Raw genomic sequence first — 22,280 nt, 5'->3', positions numbered from 1 at the left:
GGCTATTGAGGGAGTGCTGCGTAGGTTCACGAGGTCAATTCCTGGAATGGCGGGACTACCTTACGCTGATAGATTGGAGCGACTGGGCTTGTATACCCTTGAATTTAGAAAATTGAGAGGGGATCTGATTGAGACATATAAGATTATTAAAGGGTTGGACATTCTGGAGGCAGGAAACATGTTTCCGCTGATGGGTGAGTACCGAACCTGAGGACACAGCTTAAAAATACGGGGTAGATCATTTAGGACAGAGATGAGGAGAAACTTGTTCACCCAGAGAGTGGTGGCTGTGTGGAATGCTCTGCCCCAGAGGGCAGTGGAGGCCCAGTCTCTGGATTCATTTAAGAAAGAGTTGGATAGAGCTCTCAAGCTTAGTGGAATCAAGGGTTATGGAGATAAGGCAGGAACAAGATACTGATTAAGGATGATCAGCCATGATCATATTGAATGGTGGTGCAGGCTGGAAGGGCAGAATGGCCTACTCCTGCACCTATTGTCTATTGTCCATTGTACTGAGAATGGGAGTTGGGATGTCATGTTGTGGTTGTACAGGACATTGGTGAGGCCACACTTAGAATACTGCATTCAGTTTTGGTCACCATGCTATAGGAAAGATATTGTTAAACTTGAAAGGATTCAGAAAAGAGTTAAAATTATGTTGCTGAGATTGGAGGGTTTGAGCTGTAGGTAAAGGCTGAATAGACTCAGGTCTCTTTTCCCTGGAGCATCAGAGACTAAGAAGTGACCTTAATGAGGTTTATAAAATCACGAAGGGCATGGGTAAGGTGAACAGCCAAAGTAGTTTCCCAGAATATGGGAGTCCAAAGCTAGAGGGCATGGGTTTAAGGTGATATAGAAAAGATGTAAAAGAGACCTGAGGGGCAACTTTTTCATGCAGAAGGTGGTGAAGATATTGCTGGCTAGGCTAGCATTTATTGCCCATACCAGAGGGTCATTAGAGTCATCCACATTGCCGTGGGTCTAGAGTCACATAGTGTTCATATGAGGTAAGAATGGCAGTTTCTTCTCTAAAGTATATGAGAGAACCAGCTAGGCTTTTCCAATGAATTCATAGCCATTATTAGATTCGTAATTCCATATACTTATTAAATTCTACTTCAATGCTTTATCCTGAAGGTGTTCTTCAAGAGGAAATATCAAGGGAGAATTGTTCCTGAATTTCATTTGGTGGGCAGCAAGAGGACCTTGGCTTGTTGTGCACTTACCTCCAGGAGTAAGATTTGGCAGGTGAAGTAAACTAGATGAAAATCTCACTATAAAAGGGAAAACATCCACAAAATATTTGGCAGGATCCAGAAAAATGAGTTTGAAACCTATTATTAATCCTTCTGACAGTTAGAGAAATGAGCCAGAAGTGATTTATTCAGTCGGCTGAAGAAATGGAAATAATTGATTCTCTTTGGCTTTGAAATGACACTGTATGATGTTAGAACGCCTGCATTAAATATGAGCATATAAAATCTCTTTGCCTGCTAAATTGCTTTAGTTTCATTCCATTACTTGACACATGGTGCCCTTATAGTACATACATTGTTCATCAAAAGCCAGAGGAATATTTTCCGACCAATTCATTAATGTACCAATCTCAGTATAAATGACTTGAACAATTACAGAACTGTCAAGCATTGAGTTAGCATATGAGTGGAAGAGCTTACAGAGATGCACTAAGAGGATTAAGAAAAATCATTGCTAATTAGAGATAGAACAAGCACCATCTGTCTCTTTTTGAGCTCCATTCATCCTCCTGCTCGGGATTTGAAAACATGTGGAACAAGAGGCTTAGTTAGAGGAAACACGTTAGTCTGAACAAATGGATAAAATGATTTACCCATCATGGTCACCTTGATGAAAGTATCCATCCTCTCATCCTTAATCAAAGATAATATATTTCTGAATATTAATGCAAAAATATATTCATGTTAGATAGATCAAATATTTCAGAGTTTTAAATAAAAAAATCAACTTTTATCCTTTCTTGTGCTTGATTCAATTATCATCGATATTGTGAGGCTTGGTTATATTTTCCATTTGCTAATATCAGACGCAGTATCTCTACTATTGCCTGCTTGGAATTAACTGAACCCAATTGATACTAACTGAAATGGAAACACATTGATCTGTGGAAGGTGTTCTAGCATTGGGTGGTGCCTGACCAACATCACCATCGGGAAACCATATCCCTCCTAGAGCTGACTTTTCCCACAATGGAAGAGGAAACATAAAGAATCATGGAATCACTGGCAGCTTACCTTTCAGAGAGACAGGAGCAGATGGGCTACACCCCTACTGAGTGGCCAACCTCAATTCCTCTTGAACTATTCAGGTAAATGAGGAAGCACAACCATAGTTATTTCTAGCTGCCATGATAACAACTGGAGCAAGCTGATAAAACATCAGATAAATGGTACATACCAATATGTTAGACCTAAATAAAGTGTTATATAACATAGAAGGGACAAATGTTTCATCTGAACTATGACTGCCTTGTTGTATATTTTCTGATATTAACTGTCTGTAATTCAAACTTTTATTATTTACAATTCAATTAAATAGAAGCTTTGTAGTTGCAATATTTCTTCTACTTACTTGTCTATTCCCTTTGTATCTGTCCCAGTTTTTGCATTTTTTTGAACAAGACATAAATTGTCTGGGTTTTATTTTTAAGTTGTAACATTGTTAGGCATAAAATCACATATTAAAGCTTCTCAGGACACCTTGTACCTCATGACTGAATCAACAAATTCTAATTTAGAGATCCATCTCACCAATGCCAAAGACTGCCTGACTTTGAATGTGACAATGGAAGGTCTGCTTGAACATAGTTTGACTTTCTATAATTAGGTGAAACATTAGCTTGCAAAAATTCACGGAGGCACTTTAATGAGGCTACTGCATACATCACCCATTCGTCCATCAGATAATATAATGTTAGAGACCCAGTCCATTAGCTACTTGAGTCAGGGTGGAGCCTCTTTTGTCATTGGTCAGGGTAAAGATGGAATGCAAAATGATTAATGCTATTACTGAAATTTCGGCCTAATCTTCAGACCCCATTTTCAAAGAAATGTCTCCTGGTAAGAAGATATGAAGTTATGTCTTTTTCGACACTGGCAATTACTTACACATACAAACTATGAACATAAAATGTAGCAGATGAACATTTGTGCTACGCCTGTTTCCCCATGTAACCTATCAATAGATAAGAATGTCTTTTTAAGGCACTTATGTTCCATTCATCCACATTACTTGAACCAAAAGTGGAGAACTTCACCCCTTGAATTCCTGAGTGACACTCAAACCAGTTATTGGGATATAACAGGAACAAATATGGGGTGAACATTGCCTTCTCTGCCAGATACTTTCAAAAGTCAACAAAGCCGAGGATAATTGGCTGTATTTCCCATGAAGGACTCTCCATCTCAATCCTCTGTCTGAGGCATGGTGACCCTCAGGTAAAACCACCACCAGGCATCTCTCTCTAATTAGACAGAAGGACAATTGCAACATTACATTCAGCTTATATCATAGGTGTGAATCTACTCTTTGCCAAATCTAAGATTCTCCATGTTCCAATAATTTCTCCTCTGTCTGAATCACATGAATTGAGAATATGAAAGTATCTTTCCTGTTAGGTTGCACCTGTTGGGATGGACTGAATCACTGATTGTGGAGAACTGCCTTTACGGTCCAGACATGGGTTAAGAATTCCCAAAAGTAATATCTGACCCTCGAATTGTTTAAATCTTTGCTCCCATATACGTTCTCCAAGGAGATAGAGATTTCTTTTTCAATTAATGTCTCCCATGACACCAAAGGAGACAAGGCAGGAGATTGTGGGGGAATTGACAGAGATCTTTGTATCCTCTTTAGCCACAGGTGAGGTCCCAGAGGACTGGAGAATAGTCAATGTTGTTCCTTTGTTTAAGAAGGGCAACAGTGATAATCCCAGGAAATTATAGGCTGGTGAACCTTAGATCATTGGCAGGAAAATCATTGGAGAAGATTCTTAGGGACAAGATTTACTTACATTGAGAAAAGAATGGACTTATTAGGGATAGTTGGTGTAGCTTTTTGTAGGGAAGGTCTTGCCTCGCAAATTTGATAAGTTTTTTGACAAAATAACAAAATTAATTGATGATGGTCTGGCAGTAGATATTGTCGACATGGGTTTTGCTACAGCATTTGACAAGGTCCTTCATGATAGGCTGGCCCAGAAGATTAAATCACATGGGATCCATGGTGGGTTGGCAGGTTGGATACAACATTGACTTGATTAGAGTGAAGTTGGAAAAGCACAGCAGGTCAGGCAGCATCCGAGGAGCAAGAAAATCAACATTTCGAGCAAAAGCCTTTCATCAGGAATGCCCGAAATGTCAATTTTCCTGCTCCTCGGATGCTGCCTGACCTGCTGTGCTTTTCCAGCACCACTCTAATCTAGACTCTGTTTTCCAACATCTGCGGTCCTCACTTTTGCCTACAAGATTGACTTGGTCAGAGAAGACAGAGAGTGGTTGTGAAAGTGTGTTTTCTAACTGAAGGTCTGTCACCAGCGATGTTCCTCAAGGATCAGTGCTTGGATCTCTGTTATTTGTAATTAAATAAAATATATGGATAAAAAATGCAGGTGATCTGATTAGTAAATTTGCAGATGACACAGAAATTGCTAATATTGTAGTTAGTGGGGAAAGTTGTCAAAAGATACAGCAATATATAGACCAGTTAGAAAGTTGGGTGAAGAAATGGCAGCTGGAGTTTTATCCAGACAAGTGTGAGGTGATGCATTTTGGGAGGTCAAATGCAAGAGGAAAGTATAAAGTAAGTGGCAGGACCTTTAGGAGCATTGATATACAGGAGGATGCTGGGGTGCAAGAACATTGTTCCCTGAAAATAATAATACAGGTGGATAAGATGGGAAAGGAGACGTACTGCATGTATGACTTCAACAGTCAGGGCTTTCTGTATAAAATTTAGCAAGTCATGTTGCAGCTGTGTAAAACTTTAATAAAGCCAGATTTGGAGTATTGTGTGCACTTCTGGTTGCCACACTTTAGGAAGGATGTGGAGGCTTCAGAAAGGGTTCAAACGTGATTTGGAATGGAGCATATTAGCTATAAGGAGAGGTTGGACAAACTTGGATCATTTTTGCCAGAGGCTGAGAGGTGAACTGATAGGGCATATAAAATTATGAGAGGCATGGATATGGTGGATAGTGGGAGTCACTTTCCCAAGATGGAAATGTCAAATACTACTGGGCATAGGTTTAAAATGAGAGGGGGAAAGTTTAAAAGAGATATATGAGGCAAGTTTTGTTTTACAGAAAGGATGGTAGTTGCCTGGAACACACTGCCAAGGGAGGTGGCAGATACAATAGCAATGTTTCAGAGGCATTTAGACAAACACATGAACAGGCAGCGAATACAGGGAAATGGACCACGTGGAGGCAGATGGGATTAGGTTAGGACAGCATTATGGTCGACACAGAGTAGATGGGCCAAGTGACCTGTACCTATACTGTACTGTTCTGTGTTCTGTATTAGGATTGGGAGCTCTTTTATTGCAGCGATAGTGTCTCTATTTCTGGACCAAAAGAACTGGATTCAAGACTCAATTTCTTTAGAGTCATAACCAGTCTAAACAGTTTGATTAAAATTATCTACCCTTCAGGATTCTGTGACATACAGCCAAAAATACAAGATGACCCTGTTCTGGCCTTTGACCCTGTTCTGTCATTCAATAATATTATGGCAGATCGGATTGTAACCTCAACTTTACATCTCTGCCTATCTTGATAATCTTTCATCATCTCAGCTAATGAGTTGAGGTTTCTTGTCTCTGTTCGTAACACTGCACAACACATCTATCCCCAGGCCATTCTTTATTCATAGCTTTCATTGTCAAAGTAAGCATTGTCAAACTACAGTGTACATATTATTACAACTTGTTAACTTCAGTGGGCATACTCAGGATCAGACTATGCAGTACTGATGATGGCACACTGAGTATTCTCCACTCATGGACTACACATGAATGAATTGTCTGCTAAAAGAAAGAATCTGCATTTATATATCACCTTTCAAAATGTCCGAAAAACCCAAAGCCTGTTATAGCTAATTTTTAAAATGAAGTTATTGATGTAATCGTAAGGAGCTGGTGGCTAATTCATAAACAATAAAGTGATGATGGCCGGGTAACTGTTTTGTTTTAGTAAAAGTTGTTTGCGGGGAGTGGTGGATTGGAAGACTGTTGTGGCACAGCCAAGGTGCCCAGGTTCAAGTTCCACCTCCTTCAGAAGTGTGTCATTACCGTCATTGAATAGGTCGATTGTAAATATCCATAATGCTAACATGGTTAGGCATGAGGTTCCTGAGAAACTTGATCTAAAACTTTGGACACGAACACGGGAAATGCTGGAGAAACTCAGCAGGTCTGGCAGCACCTGTGGAGAGACAGAAACACTGTTAATGTTTGGGTATAGTAGAACTCGAAGGCATAGGTTTAGGATGAGAGGGGAAAAATGTAAAAAAGACCAAAGTGGGAACTTTCTCATGCAGAGAGTGGTATGTGTATGGAATGAGCTGCCAGAGGAAGTGGTGGAGGCTGGTACACTTGCAATATTTAAAAGGCATCTGGATGGGTATATGAATAGGAAGGGTTTGGAGGGATATGAGCCGGGTGCTGGCAGGTGGGACTAGATTGGGTTAGGATATCTGGTTGGACCAAAGTGTCTGTTTCTGTGTAATAAATAGAACAAAGAGAACAAAGAAAATTTACAGCCCAGAAACAGGCCCTTCGGCCCTCGAAGTCTGAGCCGATCCAAATCTACTGTCTAAACCTGTCACCCAATTCCTAAGCATCTGTATCCCTCTGCTCCCCACCTACTCATGCATTTGTCCAGATGCATCTTAAATGAATCTACTGTGCCTGCCTCTATCACCGCTGCTGGCAACGCATTCCAGGCACCTACCACCCTCTGTGTATCCCCCTTAAACTTTTCACCTCTCACCTTGACGGCGTGACCTCTCATTATTGAATCCTTCCTCCGGGACAAAGCTTATGTCTATCTACCCTGTCTATACCCTTCATGATTTTGTAGACCTCAATCAGGTCCCCCCTCAATATCCTTTTTTCTAATGAAAATAAACCTAACCTACTCAACCTTTCTTCATAGCTTGCACCTTCCATACCAGGCAACATCCTCATAAACCTTCTCTGCATCCTCTCGAAAGTGTCCACATCCTTTTGGTAATGTGGCGACTAGAACTGTACACAACATTCTAAATGCAGCCGAAACAATGTCGTTACAATTTAAACATGACCTGCCAGCTCTCATACACAACACCCCATCCAATGAAGACAAGCATACTATATGCCTCTTGACCACTCTATCCACCTGTACAGCAACCTTCAGGGTACAATGGACCTGCACTCCCAGATCTCTCTGCCCATCAACTTTCTCTAAGGCTCTTCTATTCATTGTATAATTTACTCTAGAATTAGACTTGCCAAAATGGATCACCTCACCTTTGCCTGGATTGAACTCCATCTGCCACTTCTCCGCCCAACTCTCCAGTCTATCTATATTCTTCTGTATTCTTTGACAGTCCCTTATGCTTTCTGCTACTCCACCAATCTTCATGTCATCTGCAAACTTGCTGATCATACCATCAGTGCCCTTTTACCAACCTACCAACATCTCTATGACTATAACTCTATGACTCTCAGAATTAGGGCTTAGAGTCAAGAATCATGACTGGATTTGAAATATTAACTCCATGTCTCTCTCCGCAGATGCTTGCAGACCTGCTGAGTTTCTCCAGCATTTTCCATGTTTTTTGTTGGATTTTCAACATCCACAGTGTTTTGCTTTCATTGTTTTTAGTAAAATTACTGAGTGCTGATCTTAGAGCTGTGAGTTTTACATGAAATATTTGGTAAAAGTTTAGAATGATTTAAAAAAAAAACACAAAAGTTGGTTGAGGGACAAGCATTGGACAAGATATTTCTGGAGAAGTCCCCTGAAATAAATATCATGGACACTTTTCCATCCACTTTAGTGTTCAGATGGCACTGCCTGGTTTAATATTTCACCAGAAAGACGCAGCTCCAACAGTGCAGTTCCAACAGTGCAGCCCCCCCTCATGAAATAAACAGGCAAGATTAAAGATGCAAGATCTTTCATTGAGTTATCTAACTAGTAGACAAGAACCATATGTTTTAAATATATGTCCTTGTCTGGTTCAACCAAAGGGCAAAGTGTTCTTGATATAAATCTCTCTTTCTGCACTGTCATTGAAACCTTTCCAGGTTTCACACACTGTGTGGCATACATAACATTGCAACAATGTAATACGCTTGATTAATCTTTGTGGATTGTCCTCAGTCATTTCACTGAGTGCCAGGATAATCTCTGCATCTCTTCTGGCTCTTCAAAACTCTTCAGTTGCTCTGAAGCAGGCAGTTATTTATAACACAAACTTTATCCAGTTAATAAATTAATAGGATTCGAATGAAAACAGTGTCAAGGCAAGCTGCACTCCTGAGTGGGAGGTCAAGGCTATAAAGCAGACACCAAGTGTGACATTTGGAGACACGTTGGGATTGTTACAGTCGGAATAAGTCGATGCAACATTATCCACCCGTGAAGTCAAAAAAAACTCGTCAAGGTAATGATATGTGTATTTACTGAAACTGCATGTTATTGTCTATACAGAATATAACACCACTCTAGTAGCAATTAAAACTATTAACCTCTCTCTCTCTCTCTGTATAAGCAATTAAATCTGAACCCCCCTGCCTGTAATCTTTCTCCTTTGTTCTGAACAGTCCTGCAAAAGAGGCAGGTCTTAGATCTGATCCCACTCGAAGGAGGACAGGGCTGAGACTGAGTCCTGGTTGTGCCCAAAGAAAGCTGGCATAAATTGAAATGGACAAACGGCAAGATGCCTCTTGCCAAATGAGAGAGTGGCATTCCGCCTCTTCGTCAGCAGACTGTGCTCTGTGCATGCTGTTGCTTTTACATCTGAATGAGATTCATAACTTTTTGTTTCCTCTTAATTTGACCTGTTCTTCCTTTCAAAGGAGCGCTGAGCTCCTTCACATTTACAACTATATTCCAATCTATCTTTTGCATTTGGCATTCCCCACTGTCCAGCATCACCAAGTGCCCCTGCATGTGTTGCTAACAATCATGCTCTTCCAATATTTGAGACATTTGCTCCTGTTTTCTAATTATCTGAGGCTGCATCTTGTTGTTGGAATGCTTCGTGTATCCAAAAACCTTTTTCTTCTCATTCCACAAGTACCAACTCAGGACAACATCCAGTTATGAAACTGATTTAAGGTGGTAAGGATAAACTCTGTGGTATATGATAGCTGCAGTCTTAAAAGGACTTAAGGATAGCATCTATGAAATGTAATCAATCAAGTTTCAGTTATGTGAACTCTAATGTCAGATTATCATCCAAGAAGTTTTCATCTGAGCTAACTTAACAAGCAAGGTCTGCAGAACTCTGTTCTGGCAAGTTGTACCTGGCATTATCACTGCCCTCAGCAAGCGAAAGAAATTTTTGAAGTAATTGAAATTGTTTAAATCTGGAAGCAAAACTGCAGTACAGAAAACAAAAACAAGGGTTACAGGTGTTTAGTCAAATGTCTTGTTCCTGTAGTTTCACTACGATCTTATAACAACTGTTTAATTCTAAACGTGCGTTAGAAATGCGTTAGCAGCATATTTTGATTGAAGTTGCTATAAATAATGTGAGCCAAATGCTTGGATGCATTTCAAAGTTAAAATATGTAACTCAACCCTTACATGGACTACTGATGAGGCCATTAATAAAAACATTAATGTGCAGTATTGAATCTCCCGACTTGGAAAGAGTTTTATGCATCAGAGAGAATTGAGAGAAAAATTACAAAAGATTAGAGAGAGACATAAATCATGATGAAAGACCCATTGAAATGAATTTGAGAAAAGAGAGTTGGGTCACGGGGCAGGGGGAGGATGTGAGACCCTTTTTTAACTATTGAGAAGAATGCATAAGCAAGTCAGTTCAGAACTAAAACCATGTGTTCATAATAAACCAATGCAGGAACTGTTGGGTTTAGTTTGTTTATCTTGCAGGAGAATGCCACACAAGAAAGCATGGAAAAAGTCTCAGAAGTTGATTCTTTTAAAAACAACTCATTAAATGATCAGTTTGGTATCAGACTGAAGCATGTAGTAATAAGTTTGGACAGAAGTAATCAATTGTTCCATGGGAGGCAAATGTTCCTGTGCCATTGAGGACACTGTGATGGTGGTGCTGTTGGCGACTGCAACTCCAGACAAGAAATTTAACACCATTTGAAACAAAGCAGTTCACTTAAAGTACGCTCCATCCATCATCTTCAACTTCACTTGCTCCACCACCGAGGCAACAGTGTGCACTATTTTCATGATGCATTGTAGCACCTCACCAAAGCTCCCATGATTATACCTTCCAAACTCATGGGTTCCACCACTGAGATGAACAAGGGTAGCAGGCAAATGGGGACACCACCACTTGATCCTTTAAGCCACCCACCATCCTGAATAGTAACTATGTCACTGCACCTTCACTATTGTTAGATGAAGCTTTAGGAATTCCTAATAGCACTCTAATAGCACTGTACGTGTACCTACACCATGTACTCCTATGTTCAAGAAGATGACTTACCACCACCTTGTCCAGAGGAGGCTCAGAGGAAGTTCACGAGAATAGTCCAGGGAATGAAAAGCTTGACAGATGCGGAACTTTTGAGGACTCTGGGTCGATATTTGATGGAGTTTGGAAGGATGGGGGTGGGGGGGGATCTAATTGAAACATACAGAATACTGAATGGCTTGGACAGAGTAGATGTTGGGAAGATGTTTCCATTGGTAAAAGAGACTAGGACCCGAAGGCACAGCCTAAGAGTAAAGGGAAGACCTTTTAGAATGGAGATAAGGAGAAACTTCTTCAGCCAGGAAGTGGTGAATTTATGGAATCCATTTCCACAGAAGCATGTGGAGACCTGGTCATTGAGTGTATTAAAGATTGAGATAGATAGGTTTTTGATTGTCAAAGGGATCAAGGGTTACAGAGAGAAGGCAGGAGAATGGGAAAGAGAAACTTATCAGTCATGATTGGAGCAGACTTGATGGGCTGAACGGCCTAACTTCTGTTCCTATGTCTTTTGGTTTTGTCAAGGGCAATTGGGATGCTCACATCCAATGAACAAAGAAACAAAGTTTGCGTTCTAAACATTGATATTTATAACTTTGATTAACACAAAAAAGTACCAGGAACACAAATTATTCGCACCCTTACAATGTAATCATTACAGTAAAGTTCGACCCATGGACTGTATAATAACATATTACTTTGTGATTTTTGGATACATTTTCTTTTAATTATATTTTTGTTGTTCTATATCCTAAGACATGACATTTTTTTTTACTCTCAAAATAGGTCTGACTCATGCTCTGTGTATATTCAGTTAACCTACTCCCAAATAAATGCATCCTCTTTTATCTTTCTAAAGGTTGGAAACAGCAGGACAGAGACAAGACAAATTAAGTATTGGCTAAGTGACATTCAATTTTGTTTGTTAAAATCATATACATTATAAGAAGAGAAGGTATCAAAAGAAAATGGGTGTTGAGGTCAAGGAAGAGACTGAGTTGAATTCATTGGTGTTTTCAACACAGTGGGATGTAGAGAGGACGAAGACCATGATGAATTTGATGCATTTAGAACCAGTGGCCAGTATAGTGTTGATAAAGCAGAAAAAAAAGCAAAATTGTATTAAAGTAGGCTTGAGGTTGGAGGTTGAACAAGGATAATAGCTTACAAAACATGCATATGTAAGTGTGTATGAGTAGTTCAGAGGAAAGGAAGGAGTCAAATTGTGGATATCTGACAATGATTGAATATTCTGGTGTTGGATTACATTTGGGGATTAATAGTACTTGCAGAAAACAAAAAGAATCCAAGATAGGAAAGCAGCCCCTTTCATGGGTTGGTAAAGTTTGCATCAGATCTGTAGGGTGGAAGCCTATGCAAGTTCTCCCTTGTCAATGTTTACAGGATTACTGTTTTTTTAAGTTGAGTCCACCACCAAACATCCACAGATTCAATACACCTTATCTCAACCATCTGTCTGTTCCTGGAAACATTAAAATCCCCTGATAACCGTTGTTTTGTTCACCCTGCACAAAGACGTTTCAGAAAATTGCTGGAATAGCAGAGTTCCTTTCCAACCCCTGGTGTATCCCAATGGCCACTGCTGGTGCTAACTCAAAAAAGCAACATTTCTGTGGAGTTCCATTGCCAACATGTGATATAAATCATGGGAATGGGATTCAGCAACAGAAAGCCAAAAACAGAAAGGATAGAACATTTAGACAAGTCCGTTTTACTCCATTTACTTCAGTGTTCACATGATATCATGATGCAAGATGAAGATTAACATATATCTATATTGACATAACTGCAGTTCAACATTGAGTTTACCACTTACATGAATGGAAATCTGCAATGTGCCACCATGCACATTATCACAATCATACACAGCTCAACTTTTTCATGATTTTAAATTTGTCACACTTTTTCTCCAACATCAGTTACCAGATGGACAGGAATTGTCTCCAATTAAATAGTGAGAAGACTGAAGTTATCACCTTCATTTCCCCAACAGACACTCCATTCCTGAGTCATAAACTCCAGTCCTCTCCCTAGCTACTGTCTGAGGCCAAACAAGATTAAGTGCAACATAAACAGACATTATTGGAGGAACTCAGCAGGTCTGGTAGCATCTGTGGGAAGAAAGTCTTCATCAGAACTGTTAGCAGCTAGGAAAATGTGGTGCTTCAGCTGAAGCCACAGTTTGTAGAAGGATTGAGATAAGAAGAAGTGAATAGATAGGTGGAGATGGAACCCAGAGAAAGAGACATATGCAAAGGGTAGGTAAACAATGAGATTATATACAATTCCAGTGTTGTCTTTGACCTTGAGATGCACTTCAGATTGAAAATCTGCTTCACCACTACCATTGTCGATTTTCATCTCCAAAACATTTCCCCACCCTACCCACTTAGCAGTTTCCCTGCTTCTGAATCCTTTCTCTGAAACTATTAACTCTACATTGGACCATACCAATGGACATCAGGTCAGCCTCTCAGGGGCTACCATCCGCAAATGTAAATTTATCTGAAACTCTTCTGTTTTCTTCCACAATTCCTCAGGTTCTGTTCATCCATCTTCCATCTGCCTATTCACTTGTTTGGCTCCCAGAATCAAAATTCCACAATTACGAAATGCCCATCCCTTGATGACCTCATCTCTCCCCTATTTCTGTTATCTCCTCCAGCATGACAATCTTCCAAGACCTAAATGCTCATCAGATTAAGGTTGCTTCCATATTTCCAATATTACTCAGTCCAATGTTCAAGCACCTAGGCCCCTACAACCTTCAACTCTTTCCGAAACCTCTTCACCTTTCCTCATTTCCATTCCCCTTTAAGACATTACAAGAAATGTGCCTCTTTGACCAAACATTTGATCATCTACATTAATGACTCCTCAGTGTCAAACTTTGTTTAATAACATTCCTGTGAAGCGCCTTGAAACATGTTGGTATGTTGAGAGGGTGATACGGAAAGACAAATTGTTGATTTTGTAGTATCTTCATATATTGAATTGGGTCTATGCAAGAGTCACACTAGTGACAGGGACAAAGCTGTTATATGCAAGTGGAATTTATATCTGAATCCCAAGGAGATGTGGTAAATTTGGTCCATAATTCAAATACAAAACATTGTCATTACACAATGCCCCATTATGTTTTATGGGTGACTGCAATGAAGTGCAAAACATAAGCCTGAAGCATTCGCAGCAATCTTCAGCCAGAAGTGCCGAGTGGATGATCCATCTTGACCTCCTCCAATGGTCCCCAGCATCACAGACACCAGGCTTTAGACAATTCGATCCACTCTATGTGATATCAAGAAATGGTTGGATGCATTGGATGCTCTGACAACAAATACGATGCTCTGACAGCATTCTGGCAATAGTACTGAAGACTTGTCTCTGGAACTTGCCACTCCCCTAGCCAAGTTCTACCAATACAGTTACAACACGGGCATCTACACAACAGTGTGGAAAATTGCCCAGGATGTCCTGTATGTAAAAATCAGAACAAATCCAACTCAGTTAATTATTGCCCTATCAGTTTACTCTCGATTATCAGTAAAATGATGGAAGGTGTCATCAACTGTGCAACCAAGCAGCATCTGCTCAGCAATAACCTGCTCAGTGATGTCCAGTTTGGGTTGTACAAGGGCCACTCGGCTTTGGACCTCATTGCAGCCTTGATTCAAACATGAACAAAAGAACTGAATTTCAGAGGTGAGGTGAGAGTGACAGCCCTTGACATCCATCTGCATTCAACTGAGTATGGCATCAAGTGCGCTTGTAAAACTGGAATTAATGGGTATGAGGGGGGAAACTCTTTGCTGATTGGAATCATACCTTGTACCTCGGAAGATCGTTGTGATTGTTAGAGGTCAGTCATCTCAGCTCCAAGACATCTTTGCAGGAGTTCCTTAGAGTAGTATCCTCGGCCCAACCATTTTCAGCTGCCTCATGAATGATTTTCCCTCTATCAAAAGGCCAGAAGTGGGAATGTTCATCTATGATTGTGCAATGTTCAGCGCCATTTATGACTCCTCAAATACTGAAACAGTCCGTGATCAAATGCAATAAGATCTGAACAATATCCATGCTTGGGCTGACAAGTTATAAGTAACATTCACACCATACAAATACCTGGCAATGACCATCTCTAATAAGAGACAATCAAATCACTGCCCCTTGTGATTCAATAATGTTACCATCACTGAATCCCCACTATCGCATAAACACAGTGGCTACAAAAGCAGGTCAAAATCTAGGAATACTGTTGTGAGTAACTCACTTCCTGACCCCCCAAAGCCTGTCCACATCTACAAGACACAAGGCAGGAGTGTGATGGAATACTCCACTCTTGTCTGGAAGGTTGCAGCTCCAAAACACTCAAGAAGCTTGACACCATCCAGGACAAAGCAGTTCACTTGATTGGCACCCACAATTTGTAATTGTCTTCCGGAAAAGGCAGTGGACATTGTGTCCGAATATTTTTAAAGCAGTTTGTTATATTCCTGGTAAGCAATATTGTGAAAAATTACCAGGGCAAAGTCTTAGAAGTGATGAGAGCAGACACAAGGGGCTGAATGACCTCTTCCTGCTTCTTGTTCATGTGCTTAACACTAACCTGAATTTTACACGTCAATGCAGTTTACTAGAACATTTCTGGACAAAATCACATTAATTGTTCCGATGCTAAATGCTGTACTGTGTTTATGAAAATCAGCTTGAAGCATTTTTTCTATTTGCCATTTGCTAGTAAATGTATCAACATTTGTACCGCATGGTGAGTTTTCAAAACAAAATGAGCTTTGTATTGAATACATGTCCTTTCTCTTTCATGAAGATTAATAGTATGTATTAAAACCATTAGATATTAAATATACAATTGTGAAATTTCAAACTATTTTTCACTAAGTGCCATTAAAGCATTACAACCTGTTGATAAATGCTTTTTCTTGGCCATCACAGTGGAAAAATAGTTTGCAAGTGAAGATCTTGCATCTCCCACAGTTTTTTGTAACAGTCTCAGCAAGCATTCAGGAATTCTGCAAACAATAATTACTTTCGAAGTGTAGCCATTTCTGTAACCTAGGCAACAACTGGGGGCAGGTCATCAAGGATGTTCATGTGCCTGTTTGCCACGAACATCATCATGGCGGAGATGGGAGAGTGGTAAGTCTTGAATTGTAACCCTCTCTCCTGATTAAATACCTTCTCTGCCATCAACCTCACCACAGGGAAGGGCACAATTTACAGGCCGGAGAGCTTTATTCCTGATGAAGGGCTTTTGCCCGAAACATCGATTTTGCTGAAGCTCCTAGGATGCTGCCTGAACTGCTGTGCTCTTCCAGCATCATTGATCCAGAATCTGGTTTCCAGCATCTGCAGTCATTGTTTTTACCAGGCTTAACAGACAGCACTGCGATAGACACAGGGAGGTGACAGTCTAGTGGTACTACCACTGAGCTGAACATTCAGACACCCAATGCGGGAACCTGGGTTTAAATCTGGCCATAGCCAGATGGTGGAATTTGAATTCAATAAAAATCTGGAATTAAGTGTCTGATGATGACCAAGAATCTATTGTTGATTGTTGAGAAAGAAAAAAAAAACATCTGGTTAATTCCTGCTCTTTAAGGAAGGAGATCTGCCATCATCATCAGGTCTGGTTTACATGTGACTCCAGACCTACAGCAATGTGGCCCACTCTTAAATGCCCTCCAGGCAATTAGTGATGAGCTGGAAATCAGCAGTGATGCCTTCATCCTATGAATAAATAAAGGAAAAAAAATAAGATGATCTGTGTTGTGTATATTGAGGTACAAATATTGAGCAAGCTAAATAAAAAAAACTTGTCTGCTTTTCTTCAAAGTAAATCTCTGGATAGTTTTTTACATTTGCCTCGGAGGGAAGATGAAACCCGAATTTAGTTTGGCACACAATGCATGGAACATTAGTGTAGTTCAACCCAAATTTGGCCAGGTCTACCCTTAACATCACTGAGAAACAGCACTTGACTCAGCCTCAACAGTTTTCTGTGGCAAAGAATTCCACAGATTCACTACTCTCTGAGAGAAGAAATTAGAACAACAGAATCTCTACAGGGTGGAAACAGGCCATTTGGCCCATCAATTCCACACTGACTCTCCAAAGAACGCCCCCATGACACAGCATTTCCCATGGCTAATCCACCTAACCTGCGCACTATGGGACAATTTAGCATGGCCAATCCACCTAACCTGTACATCTTTGGGCTGTGGGAGGATACCGGAGCACCTGGAGAAAACTCATACAGACACGGCGGGAATGTGCAAACTCCATGCAGACAGTCGCCTGAGGCTGGAATTGAACTCAGGCCCCTGGCACTGTGAGGCAGCAGTGCTAACCACTAAGCCACAGTGGCGCCCATCTCCTCTTTCTCCTCATCCTTTTCTTAAATGTTCAACCCTTTATTCAGAGATTATGCTTTCTGGTCCTGGACTCTCCCACAAGAGGAAAGTGCATATGCCCTGTCAAGTCCCCTAAAAGTCTGATAGGATTCAATAAGAGCAGCACTCATTTTTCTAAATTCTAATTCATACGAGCCCAATATACTCCACCTCTCCTCATAAAGCAGTTCCTCCATACCTAGTATCAGCCTAGTGAATATTCTTTGGACTGCCTTGAATAGCAGTATATCTTTTCTTAGAAAAGGGGCTCAAAACAGTTCACAGCATTCCAGTGTCTTATGTAACCTTCCGACTTTTATTGCAGTCCCTGACACTTCAGTATCTTAGCTAATAGTACATTATTTACGGACAGAAGAGTAGAATGCTTTCATCAGTATTTCATGTTTCAAAAACTCCCAGTAAAGTTAGAGTTTGTGACCTTTGTTCCAATAGGTTGTATGCTATGATACAGTGATAATACAATGAACATGACTTAGGAGGTATATTGACATATTGAACATGAGACGTTTACTTGTTTTGCAAAAATGAAAAATTAGCCCAAACAGAATATGGTTAGTCATAGGACTATGTTGTTAATTCAATCATGGTACAAACAGCTATAAAAGAATTTATAATTATCCATACAAACTTCATAGATTTGACAAATTATCTTCATCTGGCCACTGCACACTTACCTAGAGAGGTACATGTTGTTCATGATTGCTCTTGGTTGACAACTTGGTTGTTGTGCTGCTGTTTGCTGTCACTCAGAATCCTCACTGACGTGTGTTTATTAGGTGCACCAGTCATTGGCCTGAGCTGGCTTCTGTTTCTTCGCAATACAGCATGATTAGTGACAACCTGGTATAATGTAGGCTTGGAGCATAATCGAGGAAGTGTTGCTGTTATCCAAGTGTTGATGTTTGCATTTCTGACTCACTCCCTGCCCAATATGCAGTTTCATTGTTCTCTAAAGCTTGCTCATTGTTTATCTTTTTTTAATTCTCCTCTATCTTTGAAGAAGAATATTGTGAGTCTTGGACAATTGGTTACTGGAGAAAGTGAGGTCTGCAGATGCTGGAGATCAAAGTTGAAACTTTATTGCTGGTACAGCACAGCAGGTCAGGCAGCATCCAGGGAACAGGAGATTCGACGTTTCGGGCACAGGCCGAAGAAGGGCCTGTGCCCGAAACGTCGAATCTCCTGTTCCCTGGATGCTGCCTGACCTGCTGTGCTGTACCAGCAATAAAGTTTCAACAATTGGTTACTGGGCAAAGTTATTCTCTTAGAATTGCTGATCTTCGGGTTTTGTTGATTGCAACTATTCACACCAGTTTTTTAGATTAGATTAGATTAGATTAGATTCCCTACAGTGTGGAAACAGGCCCTTTGATCCAACCAGTCCACACCGACCCTCCGAAGAGCAACCCACCCAGACCTATTTCCCTCTGACTAATGCACCTAACACTATGGGCAATTTAGCATGGCCAATTCACCTGACCTACACATCTTTGGTCTGTGGGAGGAAACCGGAGCAAACCCACGCAGACACGGGGAGAATGTGCAAACTCCGTTTTTTTAAAAACTCCGCACAGACAGTTGCCCGAGGCTGGAATCGAACCTGGGACCCTGGTGTTGTGAGGCAGCAGTGCTAACCACTGAGCTACTGTGCCGTCCTGTGATATTGGGACTGACCAGTGTTTCAGTGCTCACCACTTAAAAATGTTTGATTTGATGGGATGTATTACATGTTCAGCCTGGATATTTCAGCACACATAGTAGAGTGACAATATGATATGCGTCACTCCCCACTGATTATACATAGTTCAACATTGAACTGTGCTGTCCTCAGGCACCGAGTAAACTGAAAATAGTGGCCTTAGTGTCAACAACAGTTGTACTCTTTGCATTTGGAGATGCAATTCATCACAAATTCTAATCTTCCTTATACTCTGTGAATAAATCTGTTGCTATTTTCAACCATCCTCAACTAATTTTACTGTGTCATGTGTGCTCTGTCCTACCAAAATGAGTGTGTGTCCTATCTCATAAATTGTGACTGTATAGAGATTTGTGCCAACTGGTAGGCCTGCTACTGCTGAACTGCTGGTATCTACCAGATAGAAGATTTTGAGAAACCACAATGAGCTTGTGTGTTGGTACTGTACTGTGACTCTGTGACTCTGCAGAATTATGGATTGACTTCTGTGACTCTACCTTTCATGGGTTGTAATTTGTAATTCATGGGTTGTAATTACAACATTTGTGGTAGTAATCTATTGCATTAGACCCTCTGTCAATTTTCACTGTTGAGGGTATGTTATCCAGTCTTTTCAAGACAGATAATGTTAATGGTTCAAAAACCTTCAGATTGCCTTAAACTGTCCACAAAAGGTATGAAATTAATGAAATGGAAAGTTAGATCACGTAGCTTTTAACAGGTCACCAGTACACTTCATCATGTTTATGTGTTTGCACATGTTCTTAATCATTTCTTCCTTGCTAGTTTTACCATCTTGGTAATATGTGTTTGGTTAGAAATATAGAAACCACAAAATAAGAGCAGGAGTAGGCTATTTGGCCCTTTGATCCTGCTTCTCCAATCAATATAATCATGTTTGACCATCCCACTCAGTATCTTGTTCCTGCTTTACTCATACATTTTGACTCCTTTAGCCCTAAGAACAATATCTAACTCCTTTTTGTAAATATTCACTATTTTGACCTCAATTGCTTTCTGTGGCAAAGAATTCCACAGTGTCTCCATTCCCTGGCTGAAGAAATTTCTCCCCATGTCAGTCCTAAATGGCCTACCCCATATCCTTAAAATGTGACCCCTCGTTCTGGTCTCCTCGGTCATTGGGAATATCCTTCCTGTGTTTATCCTGTCTGGTCCTGTTGGAATTTCAGAGGTTTCTTTGAAAACACCTTCATTCTTCTAAACTCTGAGAATACAGTTCTAATCGCTGCAGTGTCTCTTCACACAGGAACCAGTCTGATAAAACTTTGACATGTTCTCTCCACAGCCCAAACCATTCTTCCCAAAACTGCACACAATACTTCAGGCATGGTCTAACTAAAGCCCTGTATAATTGTAGTAAGACATCCCTCCTCTTGTATTCAAAACCTCTCGCTATGAAGGCCAATATACCATCTGCTCTCTTAGCTGCCTACTGCACTTGCATACTTACTTTCAGTGACTGGGTGTATAAGAACACCCAGGTCTCTTTGCCTTTTCCCACCTGTTACCATTCAGATACTAATCTGCCTTCCTGTTTTTGAGACCGAAGTGGATAACCTCACATTTATCTACATTATATTTTGTCTGCCTTTTATTTACTCACTCACTCAAATTGTCCGAATCAAACTGGAACATCTCTGCATCCTCCTCACAGCTCACCCTTCCATCCATTTTGTATGTGCTGCAGATTTGGAGATATTACTTGGAGTTTTCATCCAGAGTGAGATGGGCACCTGGAATGTACAGCCTGAAAGGTTGGAGAGGTAGAATCCCACTTAAGGTTTAGAAAGAATTTGGATAAGAATTTGTAGCGCAATCACCAACCAGCTTACAGGGCAGAATCAGGATAGTGGGACTATTCCAGATGGGTATATCAGAAGGAGTGGACATGATGGGCCATATGGGATTATCCTTTGCTGTCCATGATTCTATGATCTTATAAAAATCAGGAGACATGTGGCTAATGACAAATGCTAATCTAAAGGCAACTCATTAGTCACTCACTCAACAGCCACAAGAGAAACAATGACCTGCACCTTCCTGCGGTGACATTCATCCAGAATATGCCAAGGGTTGGCACGGTTGCTCAGTGGTTAGCACTGCTGCCTCACAGTGCCAGGAATCCAGGATAGATTCCTGCCTCGGGCCACTGTCTGTATGGAGTTTGCACATTCTCTCCGTGTCTGTGTGGGTTTCCTCGGGGTGCTCTGGTTTTCTCACAGTCCAAAGATGCGCAGTTTAGGTGAATTGGCCATGCTAAATTGCCCATATTGTTCAGGGGTGTGTAGGTTAGTCCATTAGTCAGGGGTAAATGTAGGGGAATGGGTCTGGGTGGGTTACTCTTCAGAGGGTCGGTGTGGACTGGTTGGGGCAAATGGCCTGTTTCCACACTGTGAGGAATCTAATCCAAAAAAATGTGCAATTATAAAGCTTGTTTGAGCCACCACAATGGATAGAGCAAGCACTGAACACTTAAAATTGCCAAAACCTTCCTAGAAAGGAGCAATTAGATGACTGTTTCAGAGTAATGGGAAAATGTATTGACCAATTAGAAAAATCAGCCACCACCTCCATGATTCAACGTAAAGCAACACATGTCGAAAAGTATGGCACTGGAAAAGCACAGCAGGTCAGGCAGCATCCGAGAAGGAGTAGAGTCGACGTTTCAGTTATAAGCCCTTCAGCGTTCCTGTTCCTCGGATGTTGCCTGACCTGCTGTGCTTTTCCAGTGCCATACATTTCAACTCTGACTCTCCAGCATCAGCTGACCTCACTTTCTCCTAAAGCAACCCAGATGCCCATTGGAACCAAGTCAAATGCAACAAGCACGACTGGTGATTCATAATGAAACCTCACACAGCTCCGAATGTGCAACAGTGCAATCAATCGTGCAATACATTTAATGAAGCACATACACCAGCAAGAGATTTAAAACCCAGCCCCCAAATGACAAAAAAAAGTTGAGTTTGCACAACAGGAATAATTGCACCTGCAGACACCATGTGCTGACCATAAATGCAACAAATAAAACATCTCGGAGACAGCAACGTATTTTCAATGTACATTGCTTTCAAATAGGATATGACATAAAAGACACATTACATTTAAATTAGCACACTAAATTACTCCAACATTATGGACAAAAGGATGGAGCAACAACATCAGAGAAACAGATTTTGGAGCATTGCACTATGCTTTTTTGGGATTTGTTTTTTCTTATAGCCAAACAGATTGTCACGTTGCAAACCATGCCAGCACATGTCAATGGCAAACAGTAACAGCAGGATAGATTCCCTATCAGCTATTTGATAGAAAGAATGGTGATGCCTCCAGCATCACTCTCAAAATCTTCAGACCACACATCCATATAAAAGAAACATTGCCAGAGCAACATGACTGCCG

At 40.7% G+C, this 22,280-nt stretch overlaps 1 protein-coding gene across 3 annotated transcripts in view; it reads left to right on the top strand.

Moving 5' to 3' along the window:
* The first annotated feature begins 8,584 nt into the window (after positions 1-8,584).
* LOC122557386 (beta-arrestin-1-like) overlaps positions 8,585-22,280 on the top strand; it is a 69,268-nt gene continuing 55,572 nt past the window's right edge. Inside the window, exon 1 of one of the 3 annotated variants that reach the window (XM_043705044.1) lies at positions 8,585-8,684. The gene's annotated coding sequence lies outside the window, so the exon portion shown is untranslated. The remainder of the gene's footprint in view (positions 8,685-22,280) is intronic. The other 2 variants (XM_043705043.1, XM_043705045.1) reach the window with 2 other exon arrangements.

Source organism: Chiloscyllium plagiosum, chromosome 15 (genome assembly GCF_004010195.1).
Source record: "Chiloscyllium plagiosum isolate BGI_BamShark_2017 chromosome 15, ASM401019v2, whole genome shotgun sequence".
Lineage (NCBI taxonomy): Eukaryota > Metazoa > Chordata > Chondrichthyes > Orectolobiformes > Hemiscylliidae > Chiloscyllium > Chiloscyllium plagiosum.
Note: the sequence above shows the minus strand (reverse complement) of the source record. Positions and strands in the feature narration are given on the sequence as shown.